The 26,022-nt window shown below is 31.0% G+C and overlaps 1 protein-coding gene across 1 annotated transcript in view; it reads left to right on the forward strand.

Moving 5' to 3' along the window:
* LOC139499581 (endoribonuclease LACTB2-like) overlaps nucleotides 1–22,621 on the forward strand; it is a 273,549-nt gene extending 250,928 nt beyond the window's left edge. The window contains exon 7 of the mRNA XM_071288326.1: nucleotides 22,352–22,621. The gene's annotated coding sequence lies outside the window, so the exon portion shown is untranslated. The remainder of the gene's footprint in view (nucleotides 1–22,351) is intronic.
* The last annotated feature ends 3,401 nt before the right edge of the window (nucleotides 22,622–26,022 follow it).

Raw genomic sequence — 26,022 nt, forward strand, 5'->3', positions numbered from 1 at the left:
TAGCGTTAAATGTTTTATGTTTCTTTAGTGACGAAGATATTAATGACAATATGCTTTTGCATAGTCGATCGTGTTTTCAAGCCAGATTTGCTTTCTTTGACTAAGCATGCTAACGATACAGAATTTTTCAAAATTTTTAATTTTGTAAAATTATTTGGATTGAGTGTTTGTTATTTATAGTAATAATTGTTTCTATTCATACATACTGCTAAATTTTATAACAAATATCCTCATTCAGCAATGTTCAGCCATATTTGCTTCAGGAGCAACGAAAGGTGAATCCGGGTCAAACTGCTTTAAGAGCGCGTACCAAAAAAAGCCGAAGGCAGCTATTAGTGTAGAGTAGTATGCGGGCCCGTATGCGGATCGGAACTGGAACTGCCAAGAAGTGTTGTATAGATCCATACGGGTATTCATTTGTCAATAAGTTATGACAGAAATATTTATTTCCCAATATAAAAAAAACATGGAAGTATTTCTAAAGAAATTGCTCCCCTTCGTCACTGATGAGTCTTTTGTAGACGAAACGCGCGTCTGACGTATCTACAAAATTTAGTCCTGGTGTCTATGATGAGTTTATCGATATTTATTGTTACTTTTTTTTTCGAATTCATTGTCATTTAAATTAATTTACTTTTAGTGCCGTCGATTTGTTGAAGAATTTTTCAGCCGGTGTAGATGTAGAGCTGTGAATTCATTTCTAAAAATCAAAATAACTTCTTTCGGCGCGTATTTTAAATAACCGCCAAAATATTAATATAATACATTTAAATATAATTGGCTTTAAAAATTGTGATCACAAATTATATAATTTTACAGATGACAATATCTATCAGCCGCAGACTTCATATACATGTATTTGAGTATCTGTGGCCATCTTGAATGTGGGTAATTAAAAAAAAATGTCTTTATTCGCTTCTTTTTTTTGTTTTCTAGTTTTTGCATCTATATTAATGTTTCAATGCAGGTACAACTAGTTTTGCAAATCATTGTTAAAGGATTATTTTTCTGTCTTATATACCAGGTTGTCAAATAAGTCCTGCGCTTGTTAATTAAATAAAGATATCTTATTCATATTTATGGCACCCTCAACGGAGTATTGTTATTCTACGTTTCTTTCATTCTTCTTATTTCGATTTGTTCTTTAACTTCTTTGCCCAGCTTATATCTTGAAAATGTATGAACCAATGACCAGCATGTGCATATTTGCAATCGGATTTGGTATTTTTAAGATGGCCGCCGTTACCATATACAGCAAAAATGTACAAAAATCAATATGCTCCAAACTTAATGAAACTTCACACAAATATTGACTAGCCTATGCAGATGTCCCATTTGAGTTTGGAATTTCACAAATGGTCGCCGTTACTATGGAAACAGCAAACATGTCAACAATTTCAAAATGCTCAAAACTTAAAGGAACTTTACTATTATGTTTATTGGGATGTGTATATGCCCACTTTGACTTTGGAATTTTTAAAATGGCTGTAGTTACCCTGGCAATGCGGTCGGTCTGTAATTTAATCTATTCTGACACCCCTCTACGACAAGAAACACCCAAAACAAATAAATTTTCTATAACAGCATGCTTAAGGAAAGAAATTCAAGTTGAAAGGTGTATACCTTCCTCATTATCGTGTTTCATCATTGAATATTTTGTATTGGTGTTGTTGTCTCGGTTTAATGACTCGTTGATGTTGTAAATAAAAATATTTTCCAACAATAATGGATGATTGTTTATTATGGAGGACGTTGGTAATTTGCATTCCTAATGCAAAATATTTGTACACAACATAAACTTTAATTCACCAATGTTAACAGCTATTATCATGATGTTGCTCAACAAAAATATATTTTTCATAAAAAAAAATTTCAAACGTTCTTCTAAAAGATAGCACGCCGTTCTATTAAACAAGTAACCGTATTCTCCGAATATTCCTAAAAACAAGCTACCGGGCATATATTATTTAACACACAACATTCGTAATACATTTATATATAATATTTTGAAGTGATACTATTGTTTAAGCATTATAAATGATTGCTAATTATCTGAATTTCTATAGTGTTACCCTTACTCAAACTAAAGAATTTAAATTCAAAACAAAATGTAAATCTATTAAAAAAAAAAAATACACAGTATGATGCATTCTCAAGCAATGAAACGAAAAACAAATATTACAACTGGATAACATGCTCTAGATTCTGGTGATGAACTGTTGCAGATGTATACCTTGATACGAGAGAAAACTTCTCTAAATAACTGGGCAGTTGGAAAAAAGAGTAATTTGTAGATAAACTTTAAAATGAATTAAGAACCAGTTGTTCTATTTCTACCTGTTAAGATCTATGTTGATATGAAAATATCTAAATGTGGTTTAATTTTTTTGCATCGGATAATAGCCTCGTGTAAGCTGATACCAACAATTGCATTTTTTTTTAAATTTAAAAGGTCCTACGACTTTATCATGTACACATATGAGGAAAAAGCAAAGTTAAAAATCTTGAACGTCAAATTTTCCAATGACCTTGAGATCAATGTCAAGTCCATAAACCAAGGACATTAAATCAAACGACCCTATGTCTCTATCATTTTTACCAGTTACAATTACATTTTGTTACTTATTTTGAATGCAGATGGGGTAATAACTCTCTTTTGGAGTCTTCGTACCGTTTCGGTTTGAATTAATATAGGGTTAAACGCTTTTTTAGAGGAATATTTTGGTGTATAAACTGGAACAATTCACTCACAAACAAATAAAAGTCCCAATGACTTTTATGATATGTTTGTGAGTGATTTGGTCCAGTTTATATAACCCAAAGTGCCCTCCCAGGCGGGTCGCTTAAGATTGTTCTGTAAAATTTCTTAAATTGCGACATACACATTCGGCTCTACCATGACGCTGAGTTCACCTTTTTCATTGTAAGTTACACATCTTTTAGACTTCATGAATTCCGTCATTTTAGAGAAGGCACTTTTGTCAAACAACTGTAAGGCCCCAAAACCAACCATGAACCGACTCATTTCATTAGAATCAATTGGGAATCCCATGGTGCAACATAAAACAAAATGTTCACAATCTTTCATCAATTCAGGTTCAAAGCAAACATGATTGTCCATAAAGTATCGAGCAATCTTTATAGAATCCTTTTGAGCAATTCGTTTAAATTGTGGCATCACATTCTGCATATATCTATCTTTATAGGTAACAAGGAAAACGTCTTGGTCTTCATTGAAATCTAGAGTCTCCTCCTGTATCTTTGCTTTTCTTTCATACATATTTAGGTCCTCACATTTACATCTGATTACCGTGAATCTATTTGCAGCTGAGTTAATATCTGTGACTATAGCGTCGTCTGTGTATTCAGATGTCTTGTTCAGCTTAATATGATCGCCTTCGGAAAGATTTTTTAAGCTAGCGATAGTTGTGGAAGGCACTGATTGGTATATCGCCATCATTGTCTTTAAAGTCGCCAACTTCGTACTAAGAGATCGAATCATAGTTGGTGGATCCTATATCAGTTCTCTATCCTTGTGAGAAGTTAATTATGATCAGAACTGAAAAACATAAAACAGACCAACACCAAATTAGAATTATAATGAACAATGCTGCGATCTATGAAAACTTGGAGTTAAAAAGCAAAAAAAAAAGGTGATTTATTATTTTATAAAAAGATCGATGATGATAAAAGATAATTCTTACTCGTATTACAATTCGCCGTTTCAGAATCTAATGCATCCTGGGTAATATTTCTAAAAGCGTACACCAAAACGTTGTGATTGTCTTAAAACATTCTAAACAATGGAAATTAAACCAATGACGTAACGTTATTTTTCTTTTGGTTTACGAACAATGAGATAACCCATAGTGCTTTAGATACTGAAACGGCAAATTGAAAAGGGCATGCAAATACACGAATTACTATAACATTATGACAAGTTCGTGCATGGTCTATTGTTTTTTTTTTAATTAGAGATACATTGTACGTTTAATATGTATTAATTTAAGTAATTTAATTAATTGCCAATCGATGGACAGGAATTTGCATGACACATTCTAAAAAATCTCATTTGAAATTATTCAAAAATGTATTCTAAAAAGAGAAACGAAAATGAAATTAGACGACAAAAAATAAAAAGTGACATGGTTCAACCATTTTTTTTTTAATTCAGAACATAATGGACTAAACCAGAATTTATAGCCAGCTGAACCTCTTACTTGTATGACAGTCGCATATAATTCTATTATATTAACAATATTGTGAGAAATAAACAATCAGCCGTAATAGATAAAAGTGTCAAAAAAGCGAAACAGTAATTATTATCTAACCTCCAATACATTTCTAAGAATATGATTGGTCAAAAACGTCCGCGTGGAGACCATGTATATTCCATATTAGGTTAGTATGGAGGCGGGGCTTATTTCAATACACGGTTAGTAGGGGAGTTACGACTTTAACCCTATTGGATTTGTTAAATGTATTGAAAGATCTGTTTAATATTGTTATAATACGGTTGTTGTTACTATCTTTATTTACTTTGTATACATATGAAACATTTGTATAAGTTCAAATAACTTGAAATCATATAGTTTTAAAATATATACATGTAAGATAATTTCTATACTCATTCTGTCATCTGTAATTATAATATACCATGTATAATTGATGCTCCTGTAGCGCAGTGACTGCGTCTGAGTTTGATTAATAAAGTTTGAAGTTTGATATTGAATTGTTACTGTTGGAATTAGTTTTTTGTGTGATCAGAACAATGGAAGTAGCTTCTCAAAACTGAACACTTGAACACTTTAATATACAAATAAGAATATATGGTAAGATTGCAAATGAGACGACTGTAGTCTAATTTAACAAATAAAGATAGTCGGTACGATTAATTCGTTACATAGTGTGTTGTGTGTTAGTGACCTAATATGATATATACGGGGTCAGTAAATTTCATATTAGGTCACTTACACACTATGTAATATTAGTTACATAGTGTGTTCGTGATCGAATACGGTATATATATGGGAACAGTAATTTCCATATGGGGTGAGAGCGAAGCTTGAATTCCAATATGGAATTTACTGACCCCATATATACCGTATAACGTCAATAGCACACTATGTAACTAATTTACTTTATAGACTATCTTAACGTGTGAAATTAAGACAAATCTACAATACTGTTAGCATTAAGAATAAGAATAAGAATAAGAAATTTATTTGTCTAAAATCCAAACAATAGGATTGTTAATAAAATATACAACAAAAACAAACAAACAGACAGTGGCATATTAATTACAAAACGATAGTCATTAAACACTACAAACATGCCCCCATGAATTATTTCGATTCTAATAGGTCAAATACGGCAGTTCTTTTGGATCGAAGCGCTTTTGGTGGAGGCTGATATTCGCCGTTCCCATAAATAAACGCACTATTCAAAAGGCGTTAAAGAACGGAACAAACTGAATTAGTGACATGCTTAAACTATTTACAATGATGTATTTAGATAGTTTTGGGTGAATTTAATGATAATTTACTTATACGTCTTATATGTTTAAAAACAATTGGCTTATATCACATTTTAGCAACGTTTGTTAACGTTTTCTTGTTGTGATGATTTTCGGTTTCACAAGCGTGTATTTTCCCATAAAAGGCTTATATTCTGACGTCGTTTTTCTATGACGTCGGGTAACTCATTCAGTAAAAAACATATGACGTGGGAGTACAATACGAACAGGCCTTACAATATATTCATATTTTACCACGGGTGTGTACTCAAAGAGTTTGAAGGACGTCATGTTAGAATGGTGACTAAACCATGTAAACAGATAAAATAAGGGGAGAAATTTGATTGGTTAACTTCCAGTGATGGTTTTTTCCTTATATGCAATTAAATGTTATGTGATTTGTCTTCCAATAGTAATGGACAGGATAAAACTTTACTCCTGCCAAGTATTTCTTTATTTCAAACAAAGATAAATTCTAAACATTTTTTTTAAAAGTGCAAATTTAACAAAGATTAATAGGGGGAAATCAATGGTGGTATAACACCTATATATTCACTGAATCATGTTTAGACAATTTAAAACGTGAAGAATAAACTTGAAAATAAACAAACGTTACATGTATAGAATTGAACATTCCATTTCATCAACTGATTTTATTACAGCTGTATGCATTAAAGGCGTTACGTCATTTTATGTCATCGCGTATATTTTCATAAAATCTACAATATTGTGTCAATCGACTGTTTCAAATAAAAGTACAAGGTATATTAAACCTCTTTCACATAAAGTAGGAAATTCTTTGTCATAAATCTAAAAGAATATGGAGAATACATGCAAATTGGACAACGTCCCAAAAACAGTGTTATGTAATTACTTCATGGTAGAAAGTAAAATAACAAAATATCGAAGTCCAAAGAATATTGAAAACTTTAATTCCCTTATTATGACAAAATCAAGAGTCCAATCACATCAAACGAACGGAAAACAACTGTATTGATGCATATTAGCATAATGAATCACTTAGTTGATTTTAATATTCATATGTTTTTACTTTAAGTTACTGATATTAGTGCACCAACTATGTCAAAATCTAGTAAAATTATATCGCTAATACTTCTTTACTAGTACGATATTTCAATTGCATTCATCTAAATGAGGCAAAATAGAGAAAAACAAGCAACGCATATTTCTCAAATATATTGATCCATTTAAAAACAGTATAACTTCTAAAGGAGGCAAAATAGAGAAAAACAAGCAACGCATATTTCTCAAATGTATTGATCCATTTAAAAACAGTATAACTTTTTCAAATTCAAATTAATACTGTTTCCTAATGCAAAAAAGAGTTTCTTGGATATCGATAGTGACAAATTAATATATTGTGCTTTTAAATAAGCAAAAGGACAAATAAATGAAAAAACTCAAATTTAAAAACTGATAGGAATCGACCATGTGCAATTTAATCTCAATACTTCTATCAACCTACTTCAGGTTGAAAAATATCTTATCAAAGTTTACAAGTGTTACAATTGACTTGATAAAGAAAGACAACATTTGTATACCGCTGTTCAATAAACAGACCAAAATCATTCTTTTATTTCGAATTTGAATGTTCCAAAGTAATCAAAGACGTATATATATATATAAATAAAGTTAAATTTCAAAATGCTCTTAAAGTCCTTTTATTCTCTAAATATAATATATGTGTGTACTTCCACTAACATAAATCGAAATCTCTCAAAGTACATATAATGTTACAGACATTTTCTAAAGGAGTATGTTCGATAAGGTCCTAAAATGGCCCCCTTTTTTAACGTAAATTTAAAATTCGGATTTATTGACCAATATCACGATAAATTATAGCTGATACATTGACTAGATATGATATAAGCCATTTTGTTAAAAATTTTACGTTTCTGCGTTTCATTATGACGTCACAAGTTGTACTCATATTGATTTTTCACCAAAAAATCAATGAAAATGGATAAATTTCCATAGATTATTGGACAGGAAACATAGAGCGCATACGTCGACAACAAAGATCTTTTAGAATAATGTTTGTGCAGACATTTCACATGTCTCATTTGAATATTAAGCTTGTCGACGCCTGCGCTCTATGTTTCCTGGTCCTTTATTTGGTTGAAATCCAGCTGATTTTGTCAAATTTCACCAAAATCCCTTATATTGACCTTTTTGGGATGTAAAAATCAACGCGTTAAAATAAAACTTTGACAAAAACAGTTCTGTTCAACTTTCTCTCATGTCTTTACGGCAACTTAAAACATTTATTGTCTTGTAACTATGGACTTTATAATTGGGGCCAAATATAGCCCTTACCGAACTTACTCCTTTAGGCATTTTGTTAAATTATGAATTTTAAAGCAATTTATAAAATGCCTAGCCTTGACAGGCATTATGTAAAATGACTAAAAATACCAAGTCATTTTGTAGAAGAATATGATTGAGTTGCATATGAAAAACAGTGAACATATAACTTGTTAGTGGAACTACGTAAAGTATGACTGTACTCACTCTGTATTTCGGATAAGTAAATTAATGATTATTTTGTCAAAATGGCAGGGCGACATATTGGTCTTGCAAAATATTGTATTTAAAAAATAATCCAGATTTAAACAGCGAAGTGAAACATATGAAGCAGAAAGAAAAAGTTTGTTTTTAATTGTCTGATTACGGTCAGCTGTATTCAGTAGCAAATATGTCATCCTTTTTTCAGACGAGAATAATTTTGTTATAATTTATATGGGTTATTTCTGCAGTGGATTAATCTGGATAAAGGACAGGAATGTCAAGTATCCCTCGCCCCTCTATATCATGGTTTTCGCGATACAAGGCAGTGTTTGGTTGTGATGTCAAGATAAAAATATCTTCATATTCTTTTTTTTTCTAACATCTTCATATTCACTGACCCCAGGAAATTCATGTGTCGTTGAAACTGAAGAATTAATGAGACCGTAGTAAACTTTGGTGATTAAGATCTCGAAGTTCGACCAGGAAGAGACAGATAACTCTGTAATGACAGAGTAAACGTCTCCTTCTGATGATTTATCACTCAAATATGATCCAGTTTGTTATATAAGCCAAATTATACACGTCGAACACAACATACTAATGTACTTTGAATCTTATTTGTAAAATCTTATATGCAAAAGAAGATATCCATGCGTGACGCCTGGGATTTATGTAAACCCAATTTTGTTGAGTGTTAGAAGGTTATGATAGTGCTATATGAGTTTTGATTCTGTTTTTACCAAATACAGTCAAAGTGATGAAACTATATTTTACGCCAATGAATGTATAAACAGTTCAGGCATCTAAAAATTTCAAAAAATAACATATAAATGCCGAGTTCAATGCTTGTTTAAATTTGGAATAACGCTGAATTGCAAGCTTTTACATTCAGTTATTAGCAACAAAAAAAAACTGCTCTGTTTTTTTAACCTTTCAATTATATGTTTTAATATTTTATTCAATAACATATTTCAGGGAACTTAAAATGCCAACAGGTATTTTGTACAATTCCTAGAAAGATTAGTCGTGTAAAATGCCAAAAGTTTTAAGAATTTTTAGAAAATGCCTAAATGTAGAAAATGCCTAAATGTAGAAAACACCTGTAACATATATATATAAATAAATTTGTTTGTGTCACAGTAAATTTGTATATTTAGGAATTGGTAAATTAAGTAGAATGGTGAGACGATGAATATTTTTTTTAATGATCCATTCTAAAAAAGTATATTCAAACATTCTATGAAACTAAGATACCGCGTTTGACATTTGAATGGCATCTACTTTTGACCATTTGGAGTCATTCTGTTTGTTTTATTATATTTGTTAAATTGCATTTGTTTTGCTAAGTTTTAATTTCTTGTTCGTAAGATTTATCAAACATAAAAGAGATGTTCAAGAATTTTCATCGCCCATGTTATAGGTCAAATGACTTGATCTGTAAATGTATGTGGGTCATGAACGTGCATTTGATTATTTTCTGCAAATATGACAACTGATGATTTATGTTGTATGTATGAAGCATGTAGATCACACATATGATCTTCCTATCAAGGATTATACCTGAAATCATGCTAGAATCTATAAATTACTTATCAAATTAGTAAATCATTATGTTAAATCACAGGTCATTTTCGGGGATTATGTGTAATCACTAATTCTTTACGCAAAATTAATCATATATCAATGATTCTACATAATCTGTAATTATACAAGTACTCTTAATCATGTATATGCTACAGTGCATTTGTATAATCAGGGATTATGTAGAATCCCTGATTTTTCGGGGAATATGTAGAATCACAATTTATTAGTAATTATATATAATCCCTGAAAATGACAAGCGATTTTACATTATCACTGAACATTTTAATGATTATTCTACAAATTCCCTAATAAGATTTTAGGGATTATCAATAATTTAAGCTGGGATTCTCTGTTTGATAAACAAAAATTGTTATAGACAAGTTATCATTTTTTTCTTTCATATTCGTGAAATAATTTTGCTTTTAAACACAAATGATGATTTAAAAGATATAACCAACACGATATTTTGAGATACAGTTTAAGACTTCAAAATTAAGGATATTAACATTCCCTTTTTAGCGATAACTTAACATATATTGTTTGTTTCTTAGAAGCCAAGGTCATATGGATATTCATCTTCTATTTGTAAATCCACAGAGCAGGTTATTTGTGATGTGTGTAAAACAAATGGTGAAGAAGATTATGGAACATCTGTTTTGTGGGTTTTTGTTATTTTTATTTTTGTTCATAAACTTCAAACTGAAAAAAACAGAAAAACAGGCAGAGCTAAAGATTGACAAATAGAACAAAATTTTTTAAGCAGTCATTTAGTGAAATAGTTTCATAGCAATTCCATAGAGTTAAAAAAGGAAAGGGAAAATCTTACCCAAAAAACATAATGGCCATTGTTCTGTGCCTGGCCACAAACCATGGTATCTTGCTGAAACCAGTTTGGGGTTGCTAATTCCTTTTTTTATGGAGGTACCTTCAGATGTTTTTACTGAACACTTTATTTCCTTAGGCATGATCACATATTTTTTAATATATTGTGTTTAACATTTTAATATTTTGTGCCTTAAATTTAAAAAATGTGGGTTATCATTTTGATATATTGTGCTTAACATTTTACAATTAATGTTTATAATAATGTTTTAGTATGATTTTCTAGAATAAATTATTTGACTTTTATTCATTTTCTTTATAGATATAACTATTTCTTCGTTTCAGTTATTATCCCTAAAGATTTTTCTAGTGATTTTTACTTAATCTCTGAAAACTTTAGTGATTATATAGAATCCCTAAACTAGCCAGTGATTTTACCTTATCCCTGAAAGTTTCAGGGATTCTACATAATCACTGATTATACAAATTCACTGTAACATATATAACATCATTATGTTACAGTGAATTTGTATAATCAGTGATTACGCACTTTATGCAGTCCATCGTTAAACTCTTTTAAAAATGTGAAATTAACTTGTTGTACATTTTGTTTAATAGATAAAAACAAATTCATGTTGCTGATTGTGATAGTTGTCACATTGAGTAACAAAGCAAATCACCTTTCTTTACATACATTGTCTTTTTTTTGTAAAACAATAGTATAATCAAACCAAACATACACACACACGTACACCCCACACACATATACATACATACAACTACGTAAAAAATATCGAAACTTACTAGTGTAGCTCAAGTTTTATTCCAGTAAAGTATGCGAACTATTGGTTCTACACATATATATATATTTATTTGATAGTGGTCACGTGATGTCACTACTTTACTATCTTTCGGCTATCAAACTTTGTACGACTTTGCCCCCCGCAGAGCTATAGAAAAACAGTACATTAACGGGTGTTACACTCTTTTTAAATGATACACGGACTCTTTTTAGTAGTTACACGGACACTGTTTATGAATAGAATCACAAGTGCATGATCAGTGAGTTCATGGGCACTTTAACTTTCAATTAGATTTGAACTTTTTGGTTCACCGACATATTTCCTGTCTTTTTTTTTAAATAAAATATTTACGTTAGCATCAATATTTGTTTTTTCCCCAGTAAAATACTGTTCATATCAGTACATGTACACTTAGGTATTCGACATTAAATTTAAAAAAGGGGTGGGGGCGGGATAAGTTTTTTCTCCTGATAACAAAACATATTTTGATACCTAATTTTATGAGAAAAAAATACTATGGTAAAGCAGAGAACAAACAAATTATTGATCCGCTGCACGATTCCTGATAATTCCGTATAAATATAATATTGCTAGTAAAAAAAATAAAAAATATATATATTAGGTGATGGCATTGTAAAGGTAAATAGTTAATATGTTCAGAAAAGAACATACCGCCCCCCCCCCCTTTTATGGAGCAAAATAATCGGTCAATAAACGTATTTTCTTAAAAACATGGACATGAATAGTATTTTGGACAATGCTGAAAGTAAAGATATGATGATACCGACGTTTATATTTCAATTAAAAAAGACAGGAAACATGTAAATAAAAATCAAATCTCATCAAAAGATAAAATCCCTATCAACTCACCAGTTCACGATTGATCCTATCAATAAAAAAGTGTTCGTGTAATACATGTCCAAATAAACAGCAACTCTTGAAGAAATCCATTCAACTTATGTCCTCAATTTTGGACGGTAGGCTGCGATTGGATCATATATATAGTACATGTAACACGTGTTTAATTAATCGCGAACAACACTTGCAGAGACGAGCATGAATTAAAAAAAAATTAAATGTTTGTCTTAATATATACAATACCAAGACAAAATCCATTTTTTCATAGCATTTCATTCACTCATGAAGTAGAAAATTCATTCTTTGATACATTTATATTGTTATTAGATTTATATTTAAGTTGCCTTCAAATCTATCATCGTATTCAGACATTTTAAGACAGGGGTTCCAAACCCAGGAAAAAAGGGGTCCAACTATATGTCCCCATTTAAATACATTGATCTTCCAAAAAGGGGGTTCCAACCTCCCGGAACCCCCCCCCCCCCACCACTGAATATTGAATTCATGTATTTGGCAGCAAACGTTCGATTTTTACATTTTTTTTTAAAAAGGGAGTGGGGAGAATTATATGGCAAATCCTGGATTTTTTTTAACAAAATAAAGATTACAGCCTATTTATTTCAAATCAATTTAGCCCTCCCCCTTTTCCCTGCCTTCCGTTTAACCCATAACAATCAAACGACATCTTATTTACCACTAAACTATTTCTTTAATATATTACTATTTTAATCTTTTACTTGAAAGGGTTCTTTTTTTATCAAATAATTGGATTCCTGATTTTTTTTCTCTAGAAAAAAAAAACTCGGTTGAAGGGAAATGAAAAAAAAATGTCTTAACTTTATACTGCATCTTACATTTCCTGCTTTAAGGCCATTTAAGTTACTCAAATGTTCAGTTTGCAAAATGTAATATTTCTTCCTTGAAACGTCGTACAAGTCAGATACAAAACAAAAGTAACAAAATAACAGGTCGGAAACAACCTGCCGTATAGTTTTTTCTGCACTTGTAGTCAGTTGAAGGTCCTCGGCCCTTGACCTGACTACTCGTGCAGAACAACTATCCGGCAACGGTTGTTACCGGCCGGTTTCTTTGTTACTTTTGTATTGTATCTAATACTTGTGTGTGGACAAATTTCACAAAATAAAGAAATATGAAGCACGTTATCATATAAACGAAGTATGAATCAGGACTAGGTTACGCAATTCATATCGAAGAAGAAACAGTTTTCTTTAATTTATGATAAACATTATTCCGTTTCAACGCTGAAGTATATTGCACATTTAAGTGTAGCTTTTGATTTTCTGTTTACCTATTGTTTAAATGTTACTTATAGCTTGTACTATATTTAAAGGTGAAAAGGTATATCGTGATGTCACCTTTTTGATAACGTATTCAGATAAAATTGATCAAATAACCAATATATGTGTAATATACATTCCAGATATATACCGAACTGTAAATAAAATATACAGTAAATGATAAGCCGAACTCATGTGTATGTCCACCTAAAACGTCTATAAACGAAAATCAAAGAAAATGGACAAAACATTGAATATATTAGAATAAGTATGCATTGGTCGACCTTGTTAAAGTCAATTATGTAAAATATAAAAAAAGAAGATAAACCCACCTTGGGACAGGTATAGACATACAGAATAAAAACATTTTTTTACATGACCAAATTTGTTTTATGAAATGTTATAAAAAGAACATATTGCCGAACTTCTGATCTACCTGTTTTTCGTAACAAATCTATTTTTAGAAAACATGTTTTTTTTCAGTGTTGTTTCCCGGAAGCGTTCAATATTGAAAATTTCCAGTGTTATCAATGCAGACTGTATGTGAAACGAGTTCTCTCACACGCTATTAATTCGTTATTTGAATCATAAAGATTGTGCAATCTTACGATCACAAGTAGAAGCAGCTAATAAACTACGATGTTTGGTTTCTCAACTTTATATACAATAATCAAACATCACACTATATGATTTGAGACTACACTTTAATGTTAAAATAAATCATACAACAATTAAAAAGGATTGAGTTCGAGTATCTTAAATTGTATAATTCATGTTTCAACCGTTTATTAATCTAAAATAGTTTTTTTTTCTTATGTTTCGTTGTTCCTTTTTTATAACATTTGTTTAAACAACAAAACATAATTTTAGCATCACAAAAAAGAAGAACTTTTGGTAAATCTGCAACAACCCGATCACGTATTTGATTATGTAAGGTTATTAGGTATGACAACTGACAATGGTTACGAATGTTCATAAGATTTTAAAATGATATTTAAATATGCTAAATATTAATGGCAATATAGATCCATCGAAGCAAAGCAATGCATTTCGTTGCTTTACAATTATACTATATATGATACTTTATTATTAAGAGACTTAAAAGTAATAGGATTCGAAAAACATCTTTACAAACAAGGGATGATTAATATTCCGTATCAACTTCACAAATAATACATGATGATCTTGATGTATAGATTCTGCGTACTGATGTTGTTATCATCTTAACAACGTGTTATATTGTTCTTTCATTTGTCTTTGTTCTATTATTAATATTACTTTTACTGTTGGATTGTTTAATGTGATATTTTTTTAACTCAATACTTAAACATCCCATCAATGTGTTTGTCTTTCATTTTTTGCTGGTGTGTTTTGTATATGCGACTTTTTGTGTTTCTTTGGTTCTTATAACGTGACTCTGTACTTTAAAAGATCCCGTCAGTATGATATTGTTCAATTGTATGTCATAATGTAAAATTTCTCTGAATTACAAAATACGTTAAACCAAAAACGTCAAAACTATACAATCGCGTAGTGGAATGGAATATTTATGGATTCTTATAAATTCTATATAACTTGTGGACTATTTAAAATCTTGGTCTATTTCTGAAATTAATGTGTACATGCTTTTGATTTTTATCCCTATATGCTAATTTTGCCCATTTAAAATTTTAAAATTGTTTGTATATATGTTACAGTAAATAGGTGAAATTAGGAATTACATGTAATTACTAAAATTTAGGAATTACATGTAATCCCTGATGTACTTAGTAAATACAAGTAATTCCTAAAACGACCCAGTTATTACCAGTAATTACTAATTTTAAAATGAATTTTTACACCTATTTACTAACTGTTAAAACAATGTTGTAATGTTAAGCTGATCAAAAGTTATTATAATTCTAGCTATAGAATATAAAATAAATTACTTATGATTTTTTGTTTGTTAAATCATTAATTAAAATTATATAGTGAAATTATAATTCACTTTTAGCAGTCAATCTGGTTCTATCTTACTAAAATAAGCAGAGAAACATGGTTGATGATTTTTGCACTTGCAAGTGAATAATTGGACCTCATTGAATACGTATTCATGTGACCTTCAATTCCAACCCTAGCTGGAGATAGGTTATCATATTTAAAATTGTAAGGGTTTCGCAGAACCAAGTATCTCGCTGACTTTAGCTGTTAGTCATAGGCTCAACAAAAATGGGGAAAATATCAAATTTTTTGACTAGTGCTGTAAGAAGCTTCAATCCAAATTTGGTTAAATCCAGGATGGTTTATGAAATCTAGTATATTTAAAAAAAAAACTTTAACCGCAGAGTGTATGAAATGTTAACTGGGAAAAAACAAGTTCATTTATAAGGAATATACGAAAAAGGGATTTTTTTTTACAAACTTTACTTCTGGATATTATCTTCTTATCATAAACAAGCTTCTGTCCAAGTTTGGTAGAAATCCAAGTTATTCTGAGAAAGTTATCAAAATTTTAAAAACTTTAACCACAATGTGAATGTAATGTTAACTGGCATATATGTCCATTTATTAGTAAAATACGGAAAAACTTTATTTTATTTTCACAAAATTTACTTCTTGAAAATTATCTCATAATTAAAGTCAAGCTTCTGTTCACGTTTGGTAGAAATCCAGGATAATTTAAGAAAGTTATCAAAATTTAAAGACTTTTAACCACATAGTGAATACTTCTGGATGATGCTAACGACAGAATGGTTTGCTCTGTCTGGCTTTTGCGACAAAGGTCGCAGGCTCGACAAAAAAGAAACATAATAAGAACTAGATTTGCCATTGCAAGCAATAGCGGATGTCACCCTTCCCCCAATTGCCACTAAGTGGCAGCCATTTCAACAATTTTAAACAGTGATTTTACATATATGCATGGCAATTCATCTTTCTACAAATTTTCAGAACATTTGAAGCATTTTGAGAATTTTGATTTTTTTTAAACATATATGTACTTATACTGATAGATCTCCATGGCAGCACTCGTGATATGTTATTAACCAGCGTACGTGTTCGTCATCGACTCGCGACCTCCCAATTGAATTCGTCAAAATTACATGCCAGGTCAGTTTCGTATATCTAAGACAATGTTGAGATTTGTTCGTTTATTATATTTCCCACAACACGACGAAGCAGATACAGCGCAAAGAAGCTCAGTCTCTCCAGTTCCCTTATCATATGGTATATGAACGCAAAATATAATGAGACTTTCCAATACTGTTTTGGCGTGTTTGCAGGATCATGAGGGTGGTTGGCTCCGGTAGCCTGTCGACCACAACGCCTCTGCATGTTTTCAACAATATCGAAGGGTTCTGATAATTCTAATTATTGGTACATCTCATTTCAAACTGATGAATCGTATATTGTAAAATGTGCTCCAAAACTACATGTCTTAAGTTGAGTATTACAAATTTAAATCTTGTAAAGATACAAGTCACTGTCCGATGTTGTCATAATCTCCAATAAAACTTTTATTTTGATACCAAATGCCGTTATTTAATGATGTTTCATCAATTAAAAAAGTGACAACATAGGTGTTTCCTTTAACATTCAATTTATAAATTTTTATTTTGCCATTTTTTTTGCATGCCGAATCGATGTGCACTTGCGTGTTAGCATATAGGGAGCTACGCGCCTGGATGTCTTGACTGTTTATGACGTTAACATACTAAATTCATGGGATGTGTTGTAGTTGATGTAAATCTCTGATGCATGATTATATATATATATACATATATATATATATATATTGATATTAATTGTTTCGACTTTAAACTAGAACTAGCTTCCAGTAACTGCAAGTCCTCTCGAATTGAAATTTGATGTTAATTTTTCTTGTTGATACAATTTGTAATATCTTTTTTGGTATTTAATGGTCACGTATCTAGCGTATTATCTTGTCATTTTATTTTCTAATTATACCAGCTTTGATAAGTGTTTTGGTATGCTTTTCAATTTTCACTTCAGTTCTCGTACTATGAACAACAAAATTATTTATCTTGTAAAAGAGATATCAATTCTTAACTAGGGGGAGGAATTGGGATCCCACTAACATGTTTAAACCCGCCACAGTTTTTATGTTTGTGCCTGTCCCAAGTCAGGAGCCTGTAATTCAGTGGTTGTCGTTTGTTTATGTGTTACATATTTGTTTTTCATTCATTTTTTTAAATAAGTAAGGCCGTTAGTTTTCTCGTTTGAATTGTTTTACATTGTCTTATCGGGGCCTGTTATAGCTGACTATGTGGTATGGGCTTTGCTCATTGTTGAAGGCCGTACGATGACCTATAGTTGTTAATGTCTGTGTCATTTTGGTCTTTTGTGGATAGTTGTCTCATTGGCAATCATACCACATCTTCTTTTTTTATATACTGTATACCATACAACAAAATTGATTTAATTTCTCTGTGTACATTATTTTGTTTGATAACAAACCTTCACCCTTACCTGCAACAATAGTGTAACATCACAACATAGAAGTAGTTATCAAAAGTACAAGGGTTATAATTTAGTACACCAGACGCGGGTTACATAAGACTCATCAGAAGAACACACAATTAAATATCAATAAAAATTACTTAACTCAATTTAAACATATAAACAAAAGTTAACACACTGAACGAATACATAGGATGTATGCCAAATTGAAAATACAAAATCAATTAAATAAAGGGTGACCGATGTGAGATGTTAACAAATTTCAGAAGGCAAAAATGTTTAAACCCGCAGCATTTGTTCACACCTGTCATAAGTCAGGAACCTGATGTTCAGTAGTTGTCGTTATTTGATGTTGCTGATAAGTGTTTCTCGTTACTTATATTCCTTATTTCGTTGGTTTTCGCATGAATGATTTTAAACAAGTTTGGGCAATTTTTAGCTTGCTGTTTGCGAATTGGTGTGAACCATAGCTCCATGTCAAAAACTGTTTTGATACCTTTAATGGTTTACTTGTACTTTTATATTTATAGTTTTGATTTTGACAACATTGATAAGTCTTATGCAGACAAAACGACCTTCTAAATTTTACTATTATACGCTCTGTATTAATAAATTTTTGTTTAAGCAGGTATGTTTTTATACGTTACATACCTAAAAAATTTAATGTGTAAAATATATGTGTTCATTTCATGTTGCGGTTTTTAATGTTATATAAAAAAAAGATACCAAGAACGTTTCATATCTAAAATCAATTGTTCAGAAAACAACTAAAGGTTTTTCCACCTGTAAAGATCAATTTTGATATGACAATGTTAAAATTCGGATTAAAATTTCCTTTTCAGCGTCAAAAGATAGCCTATTGTACATTGATTCCGAATGAATATGGTTTCTATAATTGTTTTTTTTTAAATAAGATGAATAACTTGTTACCTACGGTTTAAAAAAAATGTTACTTCCGGTATTATTTGAATAGTAACATGACACTGATTAAAAAAACATGTGACTCTATATACTTTAATATTAAATAGGTACAAAAATAGCTACTTCCGGTTTACACAAGGTCACGGTTGACTTTCCTAAGTTCAAATGGGTTGCAACCTAGTGCAAAAAAGTCGCATGGCTATATCATGTATATATTTGAGGTAAAAGCAAAGGTCAACATTAAGAACGTCAAATTAACCTATGACCTTGAGCTCAATTTCAAGGTCATCAATCAAGGACCTCAAATCAAAATACTCTAGGCCTTATACATACCATTTAAACCAAAAAGTATGTGTTACAACAGCAATTTAGTAAGATATGTTGTCAATATCTCTTTTAACAAATAGGTGAAAATAAGCCAAAATCAAAATTAAGAATATGACCTTGACCATTGACCTTGACATTTTCTTTTGATTGGACCAAAGACCTCAAACCAAAAGATCACTTACGGTTTACTCTTTTTAATTATATTTCACTTTTTTTAAATACAAAAAGGGGAAATAAATCTCATATGTAGGCTCCGGATCGCTTCGGTCAATTTTATTAAAATACTGAAGATAGAACGAGCAAGTTGGTGAAATAACTTTGTCGTCATCTTTTAGGGATGCGAAGGAGATGCGCACAAAACAAAACAGTGTTTGGGGAGATAACTTTTACAATAAAAAGTGTTAGTGTAAATTTTACAGGACACGTTATCAAAGTTTTATATACATGTTATAATTTTGAAAAATGATTGTATCCGGAAAAAAATACATTAATATAAACATTCATAAAATTGTCAATTGTATCCCGAATTTGTCAATTAAAACAGAAAAAGATGAAGAAACATATATAAGATTTTTTTTAAAATTTGAACAAGTCTAAAATCATTTGTTCCCCGGACTAATGCTATACTAACCAGACACTTACAAATTTTAGACACTATAGAGACAAAAGTCAATAATTTTCATCGGTTCTTAAGGTTTAAAGAAAGTAAAACAACATTTAGACATAAGGGAAAATACAAAAATTATGTCATCTTGTGTTTTAGAAATTGAAATTTAAGTTAAGATAAGTTATTAAGTATTATATAAATCAACCGTCGTTGCACGGGATTCGAACCGTTGTCCGGTTTGATTGCATTTATATCAGCATCGTAAGCAAGAGCATTATCCCCACTGCTACCGGAGTTATCATTTGTATTTGGCAAATTAAGCCATTTGAACTGTATTTTGAAAATGATAGATGAAATAATTCAGTAAAGATCTTAATAAAACTAAAGGAAGAGGAGGGGGCAGCACTTGCAGGTGCGTGTAGCTCACAGCTTTAGGATATAAGGAAAAGTAAATGTTTTTATAAATCACAAGTTTACTACCAATAATTATACACCCTTTTTAGAATTTCGTAAACCTTTCGTTTTTTTACCTTTTCACATAGACTTGCTCATACCATACATCATTCATGCTAGTTGTACAGTAGAAACACATGAATTAAACATTAACGATATGAATTTAAACAAAAGTAGAAGAAAAGACAGTTATACAATTGTAAACAAAAATATGTCCATAGAACACGGATGCCCCACTCGCACTATCATTTTTTGTTTAATGTACCGTGAAATTGGGGTTAAACTCCATTTTCGGCATTAGAAGGCATTGGGTCATATCAAAGGGAACACACAAAACGAGAAACAGAATGTCCCTAGGTAGAGCATACAATAATTTATTCATTTGACGAAGAAACACTTCATCATACTGAAAACTACAAAATGGGTATCGGCAGAGCAGTATCGGTCCTCAAATGTCACCCATCGCACAACATCCCTTTAGTAAGCTGACCAATTGTGACTCATTAAAGTAAATTTTAGTTATTCCACAGTTTGAAAAAGTAAAAACAAACCGTATCGTATTCATCTAACATGTCGAAAATATCATTGATTTTTTTAAAAATGCTACACTTTCAAACTAAACTCTGTGCAAAAATTGTGAATTTACAACAAAGTTTTTGAGTAACTAATTTTTTCAAATTTTTAATCTGATTAATCAAGTCATTTTTTTGGCCAATTTCTTGTAAAAATGAGTGAGAAGTACAATAAATGATTTAACCACTTTTTTCTTTTCAATTTTCTTTAAAATGTATTCCATTTATCATTTATAACAAAAAAAGTTGAAATAAAAGCAATTTTTTCTTAAAACAGAGAAAAATTAAAAATTTACAAAATTGACAGCAAGTTAATTTGACACGAAAAAGCATCAACATATGATATAACTTTCTTATATTAACACCTACCTATAGTTTTGTCTAAGTTAAAGTTATTCAGATTGGTCCACTTTATCTTTATTGAAAGTATGAAAAAAACTTTAATTGTGGAAATGTTATTTTTTTCACGATAATAGCCCAAAAATGGGTACAAATAATGAAAAATGGAAAAATCATCAAAATTGGGTACTTTCAAAGGGCCGTATCAAAATAAGAAGTGCACCACCATTTGATGTTTTCCCAATTATCTTTTTACAGTTATATGAACACCCAAAAATCTGGTTAAGAAAAAAAGTAATTCTAGAAATTTTTGGCTCCTCAGTTGAGTACATCCTTAACATACATTTATGCTCTGACCTAACTCTTTTTCCTAAATATCCATGTAGTATGCCCGATTGCACTTTAAACATCAATTAAATAAACATACCTTAACATACTCAGATTTAAGAATTTATCGCAGAAACACATGTGATAAGCTAAGTATTAGCAAAAAAAAAAAAAAAAAAATGAAAACATTCAAGTACAAATTGTCATGTTAAAAGCCCCAGTCGTACTTCCTACTTGATACTGGCCATACATTGTACACACGTCAGCTGTAACTTTACCAGTGTAAGATACAGTATGAGAAGTATACGCTTTCACAAAATTGATATCCTTAGACAATGGGTTCCAAGATCCGTTAATAGTAAATGTGCCAACATCATCGGATCCTCCTCCGGTTATTGAATTTCGGTCAAACTGTATAGACATTGACCAGGGGTATTGCTCATCTGCATATACATAGTATCCAGGCCACACTCCATCTCTGCCATATGACTGCAAACGAAATAATAATGAGTCAGTGTGTTAGATTCAGCATAAACATATCACATTTGTATAGATCTTCGTATAAAGGTCAAACGTTTATATGGAGGTTTTGATGTAGGAAATTGTTTCAAAAGCTATATTTTAGTATTATTGATCAATTTTGCAATGTAAGTAATATACTTATCACTTTATAACAACTTACTAGGGAAACACGCGTTGAAAGGAATAATTATCCATTTTACAAAATAAAAATAAAAGCGATATGAATTTCCTTTTCTTATTTTCATTAAAATTTTATGATCCATTTTCATGAATTTTGAATCGTCTTTTTTTGTGTACGACAACGATTACATTCATCATATGGCTCTAAAACCTTTCCGAAAACAATTATGTAGAGATGAAAACACTCCTAAACATTAACTTCAGATTTCGAATGTACTTTTGGAAATGATAATCAGTCAAGATGTATGTTTTGAAATGTAATCAAAGGTACCAGCATTACAATTTAGTACGTCAGACGCGCGTTTCATCTACATTTGATTCATCAGTGACGTTCAGGTCAGAAAGGATATAAAGCCAAACAAGTGAAAAGTTGAAGAGCATTGATGACCCAAATGTTCAAAATGTTGTGCCAATTACGGCTAAGGTAATCTATTCCTGGGTTAATAAAATCCTTAGTTTTTCGAAAAATTCAATGTTTTGCAAACAGGAAATATATAAAAACGACCATATAATTGATATTCATGTCGAACACCTAAGTGCTGACTACTGGGCTAGTGATACCCTCTGGAACGAAACGTGTGATTTTTACCTTACTTTATGTTCCTTTTGGTGATAATCAGCAACTTGTGAATACGCTTTGAATTGTTTGCATCAATCTTATTGTCGCTTAGGTGCAATAACATTGGAACTGATCATTTTTTTTCGATTATATCATATCAATATGATTGCATGATGTCGCGCACACATTAATAGTTACCTCGTCAAAACAACAGACATCATTTAAACTATGACTGCAGCCGTCAGTGCTATGGGGTCCTCCACAGCTATCAACCTTGTCACATGTTCCTCCAGCAAGTGAACATTCAGATATGAATTCTGAAATATAACAGATAGGAAGAAACCCATGAAACAATAAAAAATCAGATTGTCGAACAAGTAAATACAACACCATTACCAAATAATCAGGGAAATGAACAATCAGTTGTTAACCGAATATTTCAAAGAGAGGTACAGAGTGAACATCTGTATTCGAAATGGAGCGGAGTATAAAAAGAAGACCCGGGGTAGTGATTATCCAACATAGAAATGATATGTGTTGAAAAGTTTAGTGTGAAAATATTTAGTGTTTTATATATGGATTCTACCACTGCATCGAGTGTGATACGATATTAATCCACTCTCGACAGTTCACTCGAAACAGTTACATTTTTCAAATTAAAAACGCAAGGCTCGCCCACAGGTCTAAATTTCAACTTTCGAGAGTGGATAAATATCGAGTTGCACGAGATGTAGAAGTGGAATCTATTAAGGATTTTAAGGCGATATGCAGACAATCTTAATCTTTCTTTTCATATTCATAAGATCTGAAAAAGATGTGTTATTTCTACGTTACGTCATCAGACATGGTCACCCTTTTTCGTTACGTCTCAAAAGGTATTACTAGAGGAAAGCAAGAAAGTTTGACGTCATAATCGAATTTTGACAATTTAAAAACTGAAATAAAACAAATCACACGTTGATTAATTAACAACTAATCAATCAATTAACCAGGAAAATCGAGTAAGAATTAGAGAAATAAATTATATATGATTTACGTTATTTTAAAGACTACAATCGGACACCACTAAAGTATAGCATTAATTTTCCAATATTATTCTTAGTTCGTATGATAGTTTGAACAATACATATAAAATACAGGACCCTTTGTGTTTTTTACCTACTGTATCATGGTAAAATATCAGATAATCCAGCTAACACCAAAGAACAAGTTTGTGAACAAATTACAGGTCACCATTTAATGCCTTCAACGTTTCAACAGTTCTGTTTGAAAAATGAATGATATGACTTGAAAAAAAATCGTTGAAAAGCGGAACTAAATAGATATAAAGTTTCTATTAAAAACAGTAAAGTGAGGACCCATTCTATGGAAAGCTGGAAAAAGAATGAAAAATAAAATCATTGTTTACAGGTAAAAAAGGCTTCTATCATCAATGCAACCTGGGCTATAAAACCATGTTTAGTCAACCGTTTTCTATGTAAGAAAATTTATATACTAAAGCCTGGCAATTTTTTTGTGGATTAGTTGTGAATTCTTAAGGACCACTCAACACTAACTTGCCGTTTGGTGTTGCAAGAACATAATCATTACAATTTGAATGAAGAGAAATCAATTATGCATATGACTTTGATGTAATAATCCTACCGTCACAACTGTCTCCTGTCCACGCCGGATCACAATCACAACTAAATGTATCACCCGTTAATTTAGTGCATACTCCAGCGTTATAGCATGGGTTTGGTTCACAGGGATTTGGCACAGGATCTATTAAAATAATACATGCATATGAACATTACTTAAAATATTTACTAGATTCTCCAATATATATAAAGATTTGGTTTTGAAGTTTGTAAAAAACTTATTTCAAACGAGATCAAACATTCTCATTGTTATGGCAATTTTGTTTAGAAACGATCCTGGTTAACTTCAAACAGTAACGACACTCGGGTCCTTTTTAATGAAACATAGCAGCATAAAATGGATAGATTATGGTATTCTTATTAAAAGATAGCTACATGTATGTTGCATATGAAGTTTGAAAAACTTGAAACCTAGATTATAAAACTTCTTAAGGACCAGTCAGAACTTATTTGACGTTTGGATTTACACGAACATAATCAATATCGAATAAAGAGTTATCAATATTACAAACGACTTTAATGTAATAATCTTACCGTCACATCTGTCTCCTGTCCAACCCGGATCACAATCACAGCTAAATGTTTCAGCCGTTAATTCAGTGCATATTCCTTCGTTATTGCATGGGTTTGGTTCACAGGGATTGGGCACAGGATCTATTAAAATGATACATGTATATGAACTTTACTCAAATCTTTACTAAATTCTTCTATAGATATAAAAATGTGGTTTGGGAGTTTGTTTGTACCTGTAGAAAACTTAGTTCAAACGAGAAATCACATCCTCATTGTTACAGACATGTTGTTTACTGTGCCTGGAAATTTAGAAACGATCCTGGTATATTTATTGATTATTCAAATAAACTTATTGTAAAAGGTTACCAATTCAACACAGTAATTAGATTGAATATTGTTTTATTGGTATTAATATTAATTTTTTTATTTGTAAATTAAAAGCAAACTAAATATGAATGTTATATACATATACACATTTATTGATTTACAATCTGTGGATACCTGTATTTTAGCATTGCACAAGGTCATATTTTTCTTTGACTGTTTGTGTCGTTTCATACTTAATCCATTGGATGTTTGATGTGTACTGATTGACAATTAAGTCTTAGATGCATGACTTTATTTATTATTTGTTAATGGTTTTAAACTAGCTGTATTTAGCTGTTCTTAGTGTCTTTTTAGATGGTGCCCGTTATCCTTATGCAGTTGAAGCAGATTTTGTATGGGAATGAATCAACCTCGCTTGACGAGTGGTCTAAGTCGTCACCACTGTAACGACTAGCCAGACAACTAGCGCCACTGATGAGTGTTTTGTAGACGAAACGCACGTCTGGCGTAAATACACAATTAAATCCTTGTATATATGATGAGTTTATTTGTTGTTGTGATATGGACATTCTGTGTGTATGTGCCCTTCTCAAGCCTGTCATTCAGTGGATGTCGTTTGTTGATGTGTAACATATTTGTTTTTGTTATTTTTTTTGTATATAAATTAGGCTGTTAGTTTTCTCGTTTGGAATGTTTTACATTTGTAATTTCGGGCCTTTTATAGCCGAGTACGTGGTATGGGCTTTGGTCATTGTTGACGGCCGTACGGTGACCTATAGTTGTTAATAACTGAGTCATTTGGTCACTTGTGGAGAGTTGTATCGTTGACAATCATACCACATCTTCATTTTTATAATTCAGGAATATA

This window comes from Mytilus edulis, chromosome 12, assembly GCF_963676685.1.
Source record: "Mytilus edulis chromosome 12, xbMytEdul2.2, whole genome shotgun sequence".
Lineage (NCBI taxonomy): Eukaryota > Metazoa > Mollusca > Bivalvia > Mytilida > Mytilidae > Mytilus > Mytilus edulis.